Here is a 13,034-nt window from a genome sequence, read left to right as displayed (position 1 = left end):
GAAACCCTGAGTCGCTAGGGAAGGGGACCAGACAGAAAATAAAACAGACCCCTACTGTATTTCATCCTAAAGTTGATATTTATCACCTTATATCCTAAGACGGCTAAACATTCATTCATTCATTCGTTCAGTCGTATTTATTGAGCTCTTACTGTGTGCAGAGCACATACTAAGCACTTGATAGAGTACAATATGACAATAAACATACACAATCTCTGCCCACATAATGAGATTGCAGTCTAGAGAGGGAGACAGATATTAATCTGAATAAATAAATAAATTACAGTTCCCTGAAAAATGGATGACATACTTGGAGAAGGTTGAAGCCAAATGACAGGGTGGCTCAGTAGATAGAGCTCGAGCCTGGGATTCAGAAGGAAGTGGGTTCTAATCCCAGCTGTGCCACATGTCTGCTTTGTGACCTTGGACAAGTCGCTTCACTTCTTCTCTGTACCTCAGTTACGCCATCTGTAAAACGGGGATGAAGACCGTGAGCCCCATGTGGGACAGGGACTGTGTCCAACTTGATTAGTTTGTATCTACCCCGGAGCTTAGTACAGTGCATGGCACGTAGTAAGCACTTAACAAGTAACATAAAAAATGTCATGACGGTAAACCAACATTAAAAATACAGCAGATGCCGAGAGTATCACAGAATCAGTATGTTTTCCAAACAAATGCATCAACTCATTTTGCAGTGTTTCTAGAAATTGGGTCTCAATTATTAATGTACTACATATTTTCAACTACTGGTAAAAAACAAAAAAAAAAAGCTCAATAGAAATGGCTTCTTTTATAAGCAGAAATATGCCCTGCTACTGACACATCAGATCAAATCATACTTCTCCCTTTCAAGTGCGTGCACAAGGGGAGAGAACTAGCAGAAAGACCATGGGCCTGGGAATCAGAGGATCCTGCCTTTGCCAACTACTTGCTGTGTTACCATGGGCAATTCCCTTCACTGTGCCTCAGTGTCCTCAACTGTAAAATGGGGATTCAATACCTGTTCTTCATCCTACTTGGATTGTGAGCCCCATGTGGGACAGGTACTGTTGTCCAACCTGATGAAATTCTATCTACCCCAGCGCTTAGAAGAGTGCTTGGCACATAATATGTCCATATCTGGGGTTCATTCATTTATATTAATATAAATAAATCTCTGCCTCTACACTGTAAGGTTGTTGTGGGCAGGGCATCTGTCTGTTCATTGTTATTTTGGACTCTCCCAAGTCCTAAGTACAGTGTTCTGCACACAGCAAGTGCTCAATGAATATGACTGACTGATAGCAAGCACCCAACAGATACCAGAGTAATAATTTGGGCTTCCAACCTGGAGAAGAAGGGGAAAGAGAAGATGACTTTAGCCTTTTAACTTCAACAGGGTGGGACAGACAGATAAGATCTCGTCACGCTCTCCCCCTCTAGACAGTAAGCACGTTGTGGGCAGGGAATGTGTCTGTTTATTGTTATTTTGGACTCTCCCAAGGGCCTAGTACAGTGTTCTGCCCACAGTAAGTGCTCATGTTTGAATGATTGAATGAATTTACCTGATGGAGCCCCCAGAAACGATGCCACAGGCTCGTCTCAGAGTAACGGACTCTGGGCAACAGAACCCAGAGGCGGAGGGGCCTTTGGCCTCCTCAGACACTTGAACGGGGAAGGAGAAGTCATGACGGGAGCCGAAATAGTTTAGATCTGCGGAGACACCATTGAAGCGGTGATGATTTACAGGGTTGAGAGACGTACCCTGCCGCTCCATTATGGATCAATACCGTGGTTTCTGAAGGGTTTTCTCGCTTCCATCAAGTCATTAAACAAAAGCACCTTTCTTATTCGGTTTTGTCTCTGCTCAGAAACATTTGTCATAGTGTGTCATCTCTGAGAACAAAGGGTAAGGCGCCGACTACTAGGGGGATCCGTTTCTGCCTCCGCCACAGAGGAAAATGAACAATTGTTTCCTCTGGCTGTACACAATTACAAAAAAAAACATCTTTCAGGTTCTAAGAGGAAAAGGAACTTTGGATTCACACACGGCTGCATTCCTTTCATAGGCTTTTCCGGGGGGAAATCATCCGTGCAGCGGAGCGGCCTAGGGGAAAGTACTTGGGACTGGGAGTTGGGAGACCTGGATCGCGATCCTGGCTCTGCCACCTGCCTGCTGTGACCTTGGACAAGTCACTTAACCTCTCTGGGCTTCAGTTTGCTCATCTGTAAAATGGCAGTGAAATACCCACTCTCTCTCTCCTCTTCCCTCCGCTAGACAGAGAGTCCTAGAGGAGTCAGGGGACAGGGCGTGTTTCTTACTAGAGTTTTTGGCATAGTAAATGCTTCACAAATATCACAATTAGGTTGACACACCTGGGAAGAGTCAGTTTGTGCTAACAGTCAAATTTTGGGAATGTTTTTTTCTCAAGATTTCACCACAGGAGAAACCACAGGTAGAGGAAGAAGGGTTGGAATCAAGAGTAACAGACACAATGGATTCCCTGAAATGAATTAAAAACAAATGTTTAGACCAATGATAATCTGAGCACTGGGGTAGATACAACCTAATCAAGTTGGACACAGTCCCTGTCCCCCAGGGGACTCACACTCAAAGAGGGAAGGGCAGCAGCAGCGTGGCTCAGTGGAAAGGAGCCTGGGCTTTGGAGTCCGAGGTCATGGGTTCAAATCCCAGCTCTGCCAATTGTCAGCTGTGTGACTTTGGGCAAGTCACTTCACTTCTCTGTGCCTCAGTTCCCTCATCTGTAAAATGGGGATTAAGACTGTGAGCCCCCCGTGGGACAACCTGGTCACCTTGTAACCTCCCCAGCGCTTAGAACAGTGCTTTGCACATAGTAAGCGCTTAATAAATGCCATCATTATTATTATTAAGGGCAACAGGTACAGAATCCCCATTTGACAGATGAGGGAACTGGGTTGCAGAGAAGTCAATTGACTGGCACACAGTCACACAGCAGACAACTGGCGGAACTGAGATTAAAATAGTGATGATGGTAATTGTGGTATTTGTTGATCACTTACTAGGTGTCAGGCACTGTACTAAGCACTGGGGTGGATACAAGTAAATCAGGTTGGCAAAGTTCCTGTCCCACATAATAATTATAATGGTATTTGTCAAATGCTTACTATGTGTGCTCCCCCCCCGCCCTACCTCCTTCCCCTCCCCACAGCACCTGTATATATGTTTGTAGAGATTTATTACTCTATTTTACTTGTACATATTTACTATTCTATTTATTTTATTTCATTAATACGTTTTGTTTTGTTGTCTGTCTCCCCCTTCTAGACTGTGAGCCCGTTATTGGGTAGGGGCCGTCTCTATATGCTGCCAACTTGGACTTCCCAAGCACTTAGTACAGTTCTCTGCACACAGTAAGCACTCACTGAATACGATTGAATGAATGAATGTGCTTTGCACTAAGTGCTCGACAAATATGACTGAACGAATGTGCCAGGCACTGTACTAAGTGCTAAGGTGGATACAAGCGATTCGAGTTGGACACAGTCCCTGTCCCACATGGGGCTCACAGTCTCAATCCCCATTTTACAGATGAGGTAACTGACGCATGGAGAAATGAAGTAACTTGCCTGAGGCCACAGAGCAGACAAGCGTCGGAGTTGGGAATAGAACTCATGACCTTCTGACTCTTGGGCCCAGACTTTATCCACTATGCCAAGCTTAGTAAGCTTAGCTCATCTGGGGTTGGACACAGTCTCTAATCCACAGGGGTCTCCCACTCAAAGGGAAAGGGACAGTAATAATAATTATGGTATTTATTAAACACTTACAGTGTGCCAGGCACCGTACTAAGCACTGAGGGGGAGAGAAGCAAATCATCATTATCATCAATCGTATTTATTGAGCGCTTACTATGTACAGAGCACTGTACTAAGCGCTTGGGAAGTACAAACTGGCAACATATAGAGACAGTCCCTACCCAACAGTGGGCTTACAGTCTAAAAGGGGGAGACAGAGAACAAAACCAAAGATACTAACAAAATAAAATAAATAGAATACATATGTATAGGTAAAATAAATAAATAGAGTAATAAATATGTACAAGCATATATACATATATACAGGTGCTGTGGGGAAGGGAAGGAGGTAAGATGGGGGGAATGGAGAGAGGGACGAGGGGGAGTCATCATCAATCGTATTTATTGAGTGCTTACTATGTGCAGAGGACATCGGGTTAGACACAGTCTCTGTCCCACAAGGGGCTCAGAGTCTCAATCCTCATTTTACAGATGAGAGAACTGAGGCACAGAGAAGTTAACTGACTTGCCCGGGGTCACACAGCAGGCAATTGACGGAGCTGGGATTGGAATAATAATCCCAGTAATTGTGCTATTTGTTAAGCGCTGCTTCGCCACAGCCCAGAGAGTGAGTTTGCGAGGCCTTTCTTCCTGGTCTCTTCACTTCACCTGCACCCGTGAGTGTCCCTAATGCTGTTGTCCAAAGCACCACATAGATAACCTCAAGGTCCCAGGACAGCTGTGAAGCAGGATGGCCTAATGGATAGAGCACAGGCCTGGGAGCCAGATAGTCATGGGCTCTAATCGCTGCTTGGCCAACTTGTACTTCCCAAGCGCTTAGTACAGTGCTCTGCACACAGTAAGCGCTCAATATGATTGAATGAATGAATGTCTGTCGTGTGACCTTTGTCAAGTCACTTCACTTCTCTGTGCCTCAGTTACCTCATCTGTGAAATGGGGATTGAGACTGTGAGCCCCATGTGGGACAGGAACTTTGTCCAGCCTGATTTGCTTAGATCTACCCCAGATCTTAGTAGTGCCTGGTACAGAGTAAGCACTTAATAAATACCATATTTAATCCTCACTTTCCCCTCTGCTCCTTGTTTCGAGAGGGGCTCTCCCCAACTGACCCCTGAAGCCTCTCCTCAGAGGAGGCCATTCCCAGCCTAGCTGGCCACTCGCCGGTGCTCTGGCTTGAATCGGCTCTGACCCTCTGGGGGTCTGTTTGTGTGCGACAACAGAAAGGGAGGCAGAGACCAAAAAAATCCAGAGTGGGTAAGCAGCGATAGCCGCCCCGAACCCGGGGAGGCCCAAGTTTCCGAGGTAATGAGAGTTGGTGCATAATTCATATCCTGCGATAGGCAGTGCGGGAAAATGCACGGCAGCTGCCTCACGAGCCTAATTGTTGGGCTGCCCCTGCAGGTCTCCATCGCCTGATTAAAGCATCCTGTCTGACTCCTTCCACTCAGAGCCACTCTGCTGGTGTCACAAGAGATGTTCCCTCCGGTCTATGAAACCATTTCAGGTCAGTTCATGCTTCCTAGACAAAACACATATCCATCTATCTTTCTCTTTTTCTGTCTCTCTCTGTCTTTTTCTCTCTTTTTTCTCTCTCACTCTCACCTTTCTCTCTTTTTCTCTCGCTCTTTCTTTTTTTCCTCTCTCTCTCTCCTCTCTCTCTCTCTCCCTCCTCCATCACCACTCAAAACCCGCCCCAGTATGTGAATCCATTTCAGGTTAGTCGCTGCTTCCTACATAAAACACACAACACACACACGCCCTCTCTTCTCCCTCTGTTCTGCAAAACCATTTCAGGTTGGTCCCTGCTTACTAGAGAAAATACACACTCTCTCTCTCTCTGACACACACACACACACACTCTCTCTCCCACCTCTGTTCTGTGAAACCCTTTTAAATCAGTCCCTGCTTACTAGAGAAAACACATACACCCACACCCTCTGTTCTGTGAAACTATTACAGATCAGTCCCTGCTTGCTTTTTCTCTTTTTCTCCCTCTTCCTCCCTCCTCTTCAGCATTCCAATACTCTTAGTTGCCTCACCATAAGGCAACTAGAGGAGGGGCGGGGGGAACTCCCATCCGAAAGAGCTGGACTTTAGTTGACTCAATCATATTTATCCAACGCAGAAGAGGGTGGGAGAAGAGGAAAGGTGGGGGAACCGGGACTAGGACCTAGGTCCTTCTGAGTCCCAGGCCTGGGCTCTAACCAAAAAGCCACGCTGCTTCTCCCTCAGGAGACCGTCCGGCCACAGGATGCCCATTGGGGAAACGTGACCGACCACGGTCGTTTTCCCACTGACCGACCAGAAGTCCACCACTGACTCCCATTCAAAAATTTCCTGCCCTTGAGGAGAAGAAACTTCTCCTGGAATCTGACTAGCCTTTAAACCGAGTCTTCGACAGAGACCTCTTTGGTGTAGAGTCATCTTAATAAGGTAAGTGCGGGAGAGGATGACAGTGACTGAAATGCTGAAAAGTGAACAAATTAAAGTCAGATTTCAATTTCTATTGTGCCTTTTTATTTCTCCCGTGTCATTATTCTCTCAAGCATTACTTCCTTACTTCCTCTCAGAACCCACTGTCAAAATGACTACCTCTTCACACTTGACAAAATGCTTTCAAAGTCTGGGTTTCAATACCCCATTTTAACTACCTGGTGAAAGCATGATACTAGGTTTCTGTTCCTATTTTTGTTTTTATGGTATCTACTTGGTAAATGCATGATACTAGGTTTCTGTTCCTTTTTTTTATGGTCTCTGTTAAGCGCTTAGTACATGTCAAACACTGTTCTAAGTGCTGGGGTAGATACAAGTCAAGTAGGTGGGACACACTCCCTGTTCCACATGGGGCTAACAGTTTAAGTAAGAGGGAGAACAGTAGAACTGAGGCCCAGAGAAGTTATGGGACTTGCTCGAGGTCATATAGCAAGCCACCGGCAGAGCCGAAATTAGAACCCAGGTCCTCACACTCCCAGGCCTGTGCTCTATCCATTAAGCTGCATTGCTTCTCTATTATTTAGTCACGTTTACTGAGTGCTTATTAGGCTCCCCAGGCATTAATATCTCTTCCCCGTGAAATGATGAGCATGAAAACCACGGAAACATTCCCTGCACAGTCGCCCCGGATGACAGGATGGCGGAAAGAGCACGGGAGACGGCGTATAATTCTGAGGTACTGATTTCTGATCGTCATCTCTCAACTGGCTGCATACCCGATCAATCAATCAATCAATCGTATTTATTCAGCGCTTACTGTGTGCAGAGCACTGTACTAAGCGCTTGGGAAGTACAAGTTGGCAACACATAGAGATGGTCCCTACCCAACAGCGGGCTCACAGTCTAGAAGGGGGAGACAGAGAACAAAACCAAACATAAATAAAATAAACAGAATAGATATGTACAAGTAAACTAGAGTAGTAAATAAGTACAAACATATATACATATATACAGGTATAGATGGAGTCAGAGGATGTGGGTTCTAATCCTGGCTCCGCCACTTGTCTGCTGTGCGACCCTGGGCAAGCCACTTTAACTTCTCTGTGCCTTAAGTTACCTCATCTGGCCGGGGCCGAGCTCGGGTGGCAGGAGGCCGGCTCCCGTCAGCTCCTGGAGGGCAGGGAACAAACGGTTTTGCTTCGGCCATCCCCTCTGCGGCTCTCAGCAGGCGTTCGATCAACGCTATGTATTGGCCACCTACAATATGCTGAGAGTTCTACCAGTATCATATGCCAGTGAACGGCTCGACTGTGGATGATACCTGCAGAACACCTCAGTGCAAAGTGCCTCTGGTAGTGCTGAGGAGAGTAGGACAGAGTCCCTCTTATCTGAACATGAAAACATTCCCAAAATTACACTTCATTATCACCCTAGATAAATTTCAGTTAGAAAGCAAGACGATCTTGGGTGGAAGAATAATAAATCCAACAGACAATTACTCTCCCCCACCTTCAAAGCCTTATTGAAGACACACCTCCTCCAAGAGGCCTTCCCTAAGCCCCCAGTTCCTCTTTTCCAACTCCTACATTGCCCTGACTTGTTTCCTTGGTTCTTTCCCTCTTCCAGCCCCTCAGCATTTATGAATTTATATTCATTCGATCATATTTACTAAGCGCTTACTGTGTGCAAAGCACTGTACTACGCGCTTAGCACTGTACTATATGAATCCTAGTAGGGCACAGGGAATATCTTATTAATACTTCCTTATCTTCTGCCTACCCAGTGCTTAGTACGCAATAAGCATTTAACAAATTCCACAATTAGTAGGCCCTGGATTCTAATACAACTCCGCCTCTTGTCTGCTGTGTGACCTTGGACAAGTCACTTAACTTCTCGGTTCTCTGTTAAGTGTGCGGGCTGGGTTGAAGGAGAGTAGTGAGGTGAGGTAATGATGGCATTTATTAAGCACTTACTATGTGCAAAGCACTGTTCTAAGCGCTGGGGAGGTTACAAGGTGATCGGGTTGTCCCATGGGGGCTCACAGTGTAAAATCCCCATTTTACAGATGAGGTAGCTGAGGCACAGAGAAGTTAAGTGACTGACCCAAGGTCACACAGCTGACAACTGCTTCACAGCCAATGGTGAGGAGTTTCTGCATTAGATGCCATCCTGCTACTGCAAAATGAAGAGCATCGAGAGGGGGGAGTCTGGGAAAACATGAAAGGAATCGGTTCCAGTGGAATTTTGTCCCCGGTGGAAGATGAGTGCCTTAAAGGATGTTATCAATCGATGAGGGGAGACGCCACCTTCCCTATATTTATTTCCACCTCCCTGTCTGTTTGCGAGAGTCCATTTTCTGACATATTTGGTCCACCCCGACACAGTCTTCATTAGCTGTCAGGGGCAATTGCTCTGTTTGTGTGGAATATAGCGGCCACGCGTTTACCGGCTAAATTAGACATATTCTTCTCAGGGGACAGGGACGGAGGTCTGCCGTCGGGCCTGTCTGACGAGAGGGATATTCGGGAAAGGGTTTATCGGCTCCAGCCTCACGTTTGCTGAAATGGATGTATCACGGTTCGCTTTTCCTGAATTACTCGGCGCCCACAATTTCTTAGCGTCTGTCTTGGCTGGGAGAAAGGAGCTACCTGCGGTTACATTCTGCCCCTGAGAATATTCTGAGCAAATATTTATGGCAGATCAACCCCAGGCATCTTGTAGGTATTAATTTGAAAAAGTGTAGCTTTTTTTCCCCCTTAAAAAAAAAAAAAAAAAATCGATTCCTTGCTCGACTCCCGAGAGCCTTCCAAAGCCTGCTTTGACCAATGGATGTTGTTACACTGGGGACTCAATATTAAATAATGATAATAGCATTAGTGATAATAATCATAATGCTATTTATTAAGGGCTTGCTCTGTGCTACACCCCCAGCAGCACAGCAGTTAGGAACATATCTTGAAATTTTATATATTATAAATGACTGATTTATTCATATTACTGTCTGACTCCCTCTCTAGACTGTAAGCTCATTATGGGTAGGGAACTTGTCTGCTAATTCTGTCATAGTGTACTCTCCTGAGCTCTTAGTACAGTGCTCTGCACACAGTAGGCACTCAATAAATACGATTCACTCTCTAAAAGGGAGGGAGGAGGGGTATTGAATTATACTACTAATAATTGTATTTGTTAAGCACTTACTATGTGCCGAGCACTTTTCTAAGCATTGGGGTAGATACAAGATAATCAGGTTGTCCCACGTGGGGCTCACAATCTTAATCCCCATTTTACAGATGAGGTAACTGAGGCACAGAGAAGTTAAGTGGCTTGCCCAAGGTCACACAGCAGACAAGTGGCAGAGCCGGGATTAGAACCCATGGCCTCTGACTCCCAAGCCTGTGGCTCTTTCCACTGAGCCACACTGCTTCTCCATTATTTAATCCCCAGCCTTAGCCTCCACTCCAGATCTGCTCCTGTTAATTGATCAGTTGTATTTAGTGAGCGCTTACTATGTGCAGAGTACTGTACTAAGTGCTTGGGAGAGCACAATACAACAGAATCATCAGACACGCTCCCTACCCACAATGAGTTTCCAGGCTAGAGGGGGAGACAGACATCGACCTCAGTTACCCTAGCTGCAAAATGGGGATAAAATCCCCTTTCTCTCTCCCCCTTACACTGTGAAGCCAATGTGGGACAGGGATTGGGTTCAATCGGGGGGGCTCACAGTCTTCATCCCCATTTTACAGATGAGGGAACTGAGGCCCAGAGAAGTGACTTGTACTTCCCAAGCGCTTAGTACAGTGCTCTGCACACAGTAAGCGCTCAATAAATATGATTAGATGAATGAATGAATGATGTAACTGAGGCCCAGAGAAGTGACTTGCCCAAAGTCACATAGCTGACAATTGGCAGAGCCGGAATTTGAACCCATGACTTCTGACTCTGTATATATGTTTGTATGTACTTATTCTATTTTATTTGTACATATTTATTCTATTGATTTTATTTTGTTAATATGTTTTGTTTTGTTCTCTGTCTCCCCCTTCTAGACTGTGAGCCCACTGTTGGGTAGGGACCGTCTCTATATGGTGCCAACTTGTACTTCCCAAGCGCTTAGTACAGTGCTCTGCACACAGTAAGTGCTCAAATACTATTGATTGATTGATTGATCTGATCACATGGGATCCACCCCAGCACTCAGCCCATGCTCGGCATAAAATAAGTGCTTCACAAACATGGCAGTTATCATCAGAACGCAGTCAGATCAGATCCAGTAATTGTCCCACGTGAGGACCCTCAGTTTTCACAAATCAGAACCCAAATCTGAAATTCCAATTCCTTCTCTCTGTGTCCGAGGTTTTCTTTCCATCGCTCTGTCCATCACCTCGCCCCCTCCTACCTCACCTCCCTTCTCTCCTTCTACTGCCCAGCCCGCACCCTCCGCTCCTCCACCACTAATCTCCTCACTGTACCTCGCTCTCGCCTGTCCCGCCATCGACCCCCGGCCCACATCATCCCCCGGGCCTGGAATGCCCTCCCTCTGGCCATCCGCCAAGCTAGCTCTCTTCCTCTCTTCAAGGCCCTGCTGAGAGCTCACCTCCTCCAGGAGGCCTTCCCAGACTGAGCCCCTTCTTTCCTCTCCCCCCTCGTCCCCCTCTCCATCCCCCCATCTTACCTCCTTCCCTTCCCCACAGCACCTGTATATATGTATATATGGTTGTACATATTTATTACTCTATTTATTTTACTTGTACATTTCTATCCTACTTATTTTATTTTGTTGGTATGTTTGGTTCTGTTCTCTGTCTCCCCCTTTTAGACTGTGAGCCCACTGTTGGGTAGGGACTGTCTCTATGTGATGCCAATTTGTACTTCCTAAGCGCTTAGTACAGTGCTCTGCACATAGTAAGCGCTCAATAAATACAATTGATTGATTGATTCTCCGTTATTCAAAAACGCAAACTTTAAATGTGTTTGTTATTAACGGTCCCGAGAGGATGCCGTTATCGATTGGATAGAGTGAAAAGCCCGGCTGTCTCATAAGATTTAGTCTGATGGCGATGTCGGCTAGCTTCGTGATTCCCCAGTTCCCCAGTGAGGTCAAGGTCTTTCTCTCTTCTCTCTCTGTCTCTCTCTCCTTTTTTAATGGTATTTGTTAAGCGTTTTTTACGATCCAAGCACTGTTGTAAGCACTGGGGTTGATCAGGTTGTACACAGTCCATGGGGCTCACAGACATCTGGGTGCAGGACGTCGTACTGGCTGCCTACCTTATGTAAAGAGCTGTGCTGTTTGCCTCCTGTATTGGGGCACTGTACTGGCACCTTCTGTGCGCAGAGCTCTGTACTGGGCACCTAATGCATGCAGCGTGCTTTGCAAATGCTGGGAGAGGACAAGAGAATTAGCAAATGGGGGACATCGAGAAGCAGCGTGGCCTAGTGGAAAGAGACTGGGGCTGGGAGTTAGATGATCTAGCGTCTCATCCCAGCTCTGCCACTTTACTGCTGTGTGACCTTGGGCAAGTAGCCTCACTTCTCCGTGCCTCAGTTCCCACATCTGTAAAATGGGGATTGAGACTGTGAGCCCCATGTGGGACAGGGGTTGGGTCCAACCCGATTACCTTTTATCTGTTCCAGTGCTCAGTGCAGTGCTTGGCACATAGTAAGTGCTTAACAAGTACCACAATTATTACTATTACAATATAACAATCATATTTGTTGAGCACTTACTGTGTGCAGATGCATTTTCTCCAGAACACCCTGTCTTCTAACGTAATCCATAACCTTGCTAATGGTTCTTCCGCTATCGTTGTAATGGTCTCTATCCATCTAGTTGCTGGTCTGCCTCTTCCACGTTTTCGCAGGACTTTCCCTAGGATTAGTGTCTTCTCCAGATTAGGTGTCCAAAATATGCTAAGTGGAGTCATTGGTCTTCCAAAAACCACTCTGGCTTCATTTGTTCCAAAGTCCATTTGTTTGTTTTTCAGGAAGTCCACTGTATTCGCCAAAGCCTTCTCCAACACATTTCAAAAGAACCGATGCTCTTTCTACCCTGTTTTTTCACCGTCCAACTTTCGGATCCATACATCGTCACTGGAAACACCATAGAATGGACAATTTGCATTTCTGTAGCAATTGTTACATCAGCACATCCATTTCAGTTCGCTTATTCCTAGGATTTCCATCTTCAATCGGTCCACTTCATCATTGAATATTTCCAGCTTTCCATGGTTCATACTCCACACATTGCACATTCCAATAATAAGAGGATCTTTACAGCTTTGGAGATTCATTTCTCATCTGGCAACATCAACGACCTGAGGTCCCGAAGGCTTCATCCTGGCCACGTCATAAACACCCACGACGCTCTGAGACATTGTCTGCTCGGCCCCAGTAGCTCGTTGAGTGCCTTCTGACCTGAGGGGCTCATCTTCTGGTGCTACATATGTAGTCGTTCTGGTATGTGTATCCACAGAATTTTCTTGGTAAAAAACACGGAAGGGGTTGCCCTCCTGTACAGGAAGTGTTTTTAGTTATATTAATGCCTGTCTCCCCCTGTAGATTGTAAGCTCGTTATGGGCAGGGAACGTGTCTACTAATTCTGTTGCACTCTTCCGAGCACTTAGTACTGTGCTTTGGACTTCTAGACTGTGAGCCCACTGTTGGGTAGGGACTGTCTCTATATGTTTCCAGCTTGTACTTCCCAAGCACTTAGTACAGTGCTCTGCACACAGTAAGCGCTCAATAAATACGATTGATTGATTGAACACAGTAAGCACTCAATAAATTCCATTAATTGACTGATTTAATCAGTCAATGGACTG

Source organism: Tachyglossus aculeatus, chromosome 24 (assembly GCF_015852505.1).
Source record: "Tachyglossus aculeatus isolate mTacAcu1 chromosome 24, mTacAcu1.pri, whole genome shotgun sequence".
Classification (NCBI taxonomy): domain Eukaryota; kingdom Metazoa; phylum Chordata; class Mammalia; order Monotremata; family Tachyglossidae; genus Tachyglossus; species Tachyglossus aculeatus.
The sequence above is the reverse complement of the archived record's forward strand: the minus strand, read 5'-3'. Positions refer to the sequence as shown.